Genomic DNA, 5,831 nt, shown 5'->3' on the forward strand with positions numbered 1-5,831 from the left:
ATATATATATATATATATAAAAGTGGAGCCATGGTGGAGGAATTACTGAGAGAAAAATAGAGTTCAGAGGTCTAGGGGATTTCTGTGAGCCTCATAAGAAAATGAGTAAAGCAAGATGCTAGAGGGTCATGGTCAAAATAAGGGCAATCAAGTACAGGACATCAGACTGAAGATGGCTGGACAATGCCAAGGCCCGAAGTGTGGTACTAGAAATTGAAACATAAGTGAAGGAAAGGTAAAGTCATGATGCCCAGACTATAAGGTTGCATGAGCCTTCACATGAATAGTAAAGTTCTCAGAATCATGTGGGTAAAAGAGAGAACTATGAATAAGATGCCAAAGTTTTCAGTGAATGGGGAAGAGAGAGCAGAAGAGTCAGAAGATGTCAACTGTGGTGAGCATGACTCAGACTTCAGATGAGTCATTTGGGCACAACAAGAGCAGAGTGATTAGGAAGGAAGACTGCTGTGGGAGCTGAGGTCTCAATGATGGGTAGGGCAAAAAAGGAAAAAGGACTCTACTTGAGAAAGAGGCAGGGGAGTTCTCAGTGTTTGGCCAGGTTTCTATTAAGGAGAGAGAGGGAAGGCCAGGCTACACCTGATTGAAGTGATGGGGCAGATATGGGGAAGGTGGAAGCAGCAGTCAGGAATAGGGGAGAAAGTAGCACAGTGTGACTGAGAGCCTACAAGAATGCCACAAGCCCCACATCATGACTGGGGACTTAGGTGTCAGGATTAAGAGGCACAGGCAGAGTTTGTTGGCAGCAAGACTCAGCACAATTAAATATGGTGACCTCACAGTTCTTAGATGCTGCTAGGATGTAGTGAGGAGTTTTGCTGATGCCTCAGAGAAAGAAAAATTGGAAAAGATTCCTGTCTGGAGCATCAGAGAGAAATGCCCTAGGGCATTTACCATGTGGTGGAATCAGGAGCTGCCAATCATTACTTCAAGGAGAAAGACGTTACCTGAAGACTTTCTTTAAAGTGAAAATGTTGTACGGAATGTGTCCTCAATGGGTGCTCGCTTACTGGTATGAAAAGAGTTGAGCACATCTGTTCACCGTGGAATAACAGAACTTCAAAGCAGGGAGGCATGGAGAAAGGGTTCACTCTTGCAGTGTGCTTTCATGCTTTTGATGTTTCAACCCCAGCTGGCAGCCTGGGGCTGGAGGCACCTGGGTGACCTTTGACCACCTCCAGATTCTGTGCTTCCCCAGGCTTGTCTACCTCTCTCATTTCTCCCAATGCATCCTCATCTTTCTCTCCTCATGGAAGGAATCTCACCCACTTCTGTCTAACTCACTCATTTTTCAAGCCTCAAGCCTCTGGAGGAGCCAACTATCTCTTCCTTGTTAAGCTTTTTCTGACTATCTTGGATACACTCTGGCATTTCTTCTGCTACATTCTTGCCAAGTTTTTTTTTTTTTTTTTTTTTGTACTGGGAATCAAACTCAGGACCTTGCGCTTGCCACCCAGAGCTTATGCTGCTGAGATATATCCCCATGAGATGTGTCCCTAGCCCCTTACCAAGTTTTGCAGGTTTTCCTGGAAGCAATGATCCTGTCACAGTCAAATCTTTAAATCTCGAACACTTTGAGGTTAAAGACAAGATTAAGTATATTTATTGTATATTACAGTTCCTAGAACAGTGGTGAAACATTATACATTTTTAATTACTAGTTGAATAAACAAATTGACAAATAGATGAAGTAGAAGTGAAACAATGTTGTAGTTTGGGGTTTTGCAAGGGGAAACAATACAATATAGGACACATACTTTATAAGATCATTTTATAATGAATCACTGAAAAGATCATGTACAAAGACTGCAGGAAATCTCTCCATGGGCTGAAGACCAAAGACTTCAGTGGAGGGCCTCAATCCCATGGTAATGTCCTGCATGAGTCCAGCTGAAGACCTACAGCCCATAGCCATGCCTTCCACAAGTCCAACTGGAGTCCTGGAGCCCATGACTCTTGCAGGTGTGTTTCATGGATCTGTGCCTGGAAGGCCCAAAGGTCAGTGGTGGAGCTAGACATTCTGTACCAGTGGAATGAGGAATCTGTGTCAGCAGGGTAAGTGATCTGTGCCAGTGTCTCAGTTACTGTTCTCTCTTGCTGGGACAAAAATACCAGATATCCAAAATGAAGGAAGGAAAAGCTGGCCAAATAGTTTAGTGGATTAAAGCACCTATAAGCAGGAGCAGAGCCTGGGGGTTTGATTCCCAAGACTGCCCTGCTAGCCCCACCCCCGGGGCATGCTGAGACAGCAATTGAGACTAGGAGTCGTGGCGCACACCTGTAATCCCAGCATTTGGGAGGCTGTAAACAGGCGGATCACTATGAGCCTGATCTAATAGTGAGACCCTCAACACCCTGCAGACCCTTCCCTAAAAAATACAAAAAAAAAAAAAAAGAAAGAAAGAAAGAAAGAAAGAAAGAAAGAAAGAAAGAAAGAAAAGGAAAGGTTTATTTAGCTCAGTTAGTGGAGGTTTTAGTCCCTACTCAGCTGGCTCCAAGGCAGAGTGGCACATGGCACAGGGCAGCCATTCATGGCAACAGCAAAGAACAGAAAGCAAAGGGAGGGGCAGCAGTTTGGCAGCTAGCAAACCTCTCTCCCTTCCTCACATTGTAATGCAGATTACCCACCCCAGGGACAGGGTGTAGCACTCAAAATCCCAACACTAGATCAAGGATGAATCACAAGGGTCAGGGAGATGGCTCAGTGGAATAAGCACTTCCCTGGCAAGCATCAGGGCCTGAGTTCAATCCCTGGTTCCGCGGGAGGGGAAAAAAAATGAATCACAAACTCCAGAAGCCACCCCATGACTGCATGCAGTTCTGGGGGGACAACTAAACACAAGCCATAACAGCCAGTAGGATGAGGGATCTGAACTGGAGCCAGGAAGCAACACTCAAGCTAAGAGCCAGAGCTCCCCCTAAAAATACCACAGCCATCCTCAGCAGCAGTGAGGTCCCGAGCTCCTCCAGCATTGAGGAAAGCTGAGTTACAATCAGTAAAGCCAATACGAGAAGCTTCTCTATAAGACTGAGCTGTGCACCATCTTCCCCTCCAGAACCTCCAGAAAGCAATGCTCAAAGTGAGGACCAGAGCTCCCCAAAAGTGAAGTATAGCCATTCTCAAAGATAGTAAGGTCCTGAGTTCCTTGGAGGATGAGAACACCTGAGTTCATCAGAAAAGCCAAAGGCCAGGCGTGATGGTACATGCCTGTAATCCCAGCACTTGGGAGGCTAAAGCAGGAGGATCATTGCATGTTCAAGACCAACTAAGTAAGCTCAAAGCCAGCCTAAACTGTACAGCCAGACACTGTCTCAAAAAGACCAAAAACAAAACAAGACAAAAAAGCCAGCGGGACACGGTCCTCTGAGAGAACTAACAGCAGCACTAGGAAAACTAACATCTCCAAAAACTTCCCTTCTCTTCCTCTTCTCCAGTTCTGCCTCCTACGCTGCTGGCAACAATTCTCAGATGGACCTCCCACACCCAGCACCACACTGGTTCATGTCACCTGGGTGTAACAAATTAACCATCAGCTAGAAATCCAAGGTTAAATCTTGAGGGGACTTGAATGACCTTATCAGATACAAAAGTTACAGTTCTTGTTATATAGGTCTTGCTTTATCTTGGTCTTAACCATCCAGCAGAAAAGTATGAAAATGAAGTATAAAAAGTAAAGCCACATTAATATGCTGAGCTGTAAAAAACTCAAGTCAACAACTTTGGACATTGCCAGTCTTAAGGAAAACCCACTACTATTATGGACTACTGGACTGTATTGGGAGATTCTGCTGAATTCAAGCACCTATGGTATTTAAATGACAATGGAATGTTCTTCTCTGACAAAACTAACCTAAAAAGTGGGATAGAAATGAGCGACCTTTTTGCATCTGTATACTCAAAATAGTTAGGATAGATATACAGCTGCACTCTCTAATTCAATGAATAGAGAGATTTGTTCTAATAGTGTTTGAGACAGGATATTATGTCTGCATCTTGTACAATGAATAACCACTAAGACAACAATATGCAATGTATTAATTACTGTAAGTATGCCAGTAATCGGTTGTGAAACTGTCTCATTGATATTTGTTTCTCAATAAAATTATTAAAAAAAAAAAGAAAGAAAAAAGCGAGGAATCCACTACAGATACTTTGGAATAAAACAGCCTAGGATTCCATATATTTATTCTGCAACTTATTGTTTTTATAACAACATAAATTCTTAATTCATTATCTATGAGAAAATTATAAATTGTTTTAAAAAAACAAAACTTATGTCTGCAAGCTGGCATATGTCAGTCGGCCCAGGATGCATCAAGGTCATTGTGTTACCACTAAAGTCGCTGCAGCCTGGTGGTGAAGGAAGTACCTGGAGGGAAAAATCCAGGCTATTCCTGGAGAGGACAGCTTTGGTCTTTGCTTTCCCTCTCTGAATTCACCATTGTTTCTACAGCTGTTATGCTTTATTCAGACTCTTCTTTGAATTGTCAGATTTTATCCTTCCTAATATTTCTATTTTGAACAGTGTCAAGTTTCCTAATGGCTTTTTGACTCTAGGCTATACTGCACAGTACTATGACAGCATTACTGTGATCAAAAACTTCATGGGACTTCTAGGAAAATGGCAGAGTGGGGAGCAGTGGTCAGTCAGCCTCTCCAAGATTCAGAGTCCAGACACTGAAGTATAGCAACTGGGGAAGAGAAGAAGAGAGGTGGATCTGATCCCAGGACACAGGGAAAATCTGAAGAGAAAAATGGAGCCCTTGGGGGGAAGGAAGACAGGGATCCCCTTGCAGAAGAGGGAGGTGATAAGTGGTACTTTCTCCCTGACTTCTGACTCATGGCCAGAGAGAGGCAGCTTTAGCCTACAAAAGCACAGTGACTCCAGGTGACTCTGGACACCACCATAAAGAAATGCACTAATGGAACAGAGCAGCAGAGGGTGTGGGTTGCAGTGGCTGGTGAGTGATTCCACTCCAAATGTCCCTAGGAGAGGGAAAGTGACCCAGTGAGATTTTGGGGAGGGGCTAGTTGAATGCAGGACTCAGAGCACCCATGGGTTGGCTCCATTTCAGGGCTCCCTGTGTCTGGGTGAGGCACAGCGCTGGGTCCAGCAGAGTCCAGCAGCCAAGTTCAAGCTAGCAAAATATACCCAGAGTGTTGCTGGCTGAAAAACTCAGGTCCCAGCCTCACAGCCAGAAGCCAGGGTCAGCCTAAACTTCAGTGGAGCTGAAAGCACAGGCTTGCTGTGATTACCAGGCACCCCACCCTAGCTCTGTTTCTGGTCAGCTGGGATCATCCAACATGGATATGGGCACCGTCTGCCTCCTTTGTCTACCAGTGCCAGCAGAGACTCTCCTGAAGCAGACACTATTGTTTCTTTGGGTTTTTTTTTGATTGTTCATTTCCGTTTTTTCATCAGTGTGAACAATGTTTTTAGCATTATTGCTTTATTTTGTTCTTGTTTTTGTTTCTTCCTCTTTCTCTCCTGCCTCTTCATCCATTTCCCAAAGTTTGGGAAATCTTCCTTCATCCTTCAGCCTTGCTTCTAATGACTTTCTCTTCTTTTATTTCTCTTTTTTTCTTCTTTGCCCTGTTATTTATTTATTTATTTATTTATTTAGCTTGAGGATAACATTGCTCTATTCAGGGAATGTTTACTATTTATAATTTTTTTTTAATTTTACATAACTATAGGCCGACTTCCAGGAACCCCCAGACCCAGTCCTAGCCCAGGTCCGCAGCGGGAAGGAGCTGAGCACAGCAGCCAGACCTGAGCCAGACACAGCTCGATAAGTCCAAACTTTGTAGA

General features: G+C 43.9%; 1 pseudogene across 1 annotated transcript in view; it reads left to right on the top strand.

The window, feature by feature from the left end:
- Positions 1 to 5,831, top strand: part of LOC101573039 — a 7,455-nt pseudogene that overhangs the window by 795 nt on the left and 829 nt on the right. The window contains exon 2 of the transcript XR_001117090.2: positions 4,511 to 4,701. The product of XR_001117090.2 is annotated as an asparagine--tRNA ligase, cytoplasmic pseudogene (transcript). The remainder of the gene's footprint in view (positions 1 to 4,510; positions 4,702 to 5,831) is intronic.

Source organism: Octodon degus, unplaced genomic scaffold, assembly GCF_000260255.1.
Source record: "Octodon degus isolate 3935 unplaced genomic scaffold, OctDeg1.0 scaffold00038, whole genome shotgun sequence".
NCBI classification, from domain to species: domain Eukaryota; kingdom Metazoa; phylum Chordata; class Mammalia; order Rodentia; family Octodontidae; genus Octodon; species Octodon degus.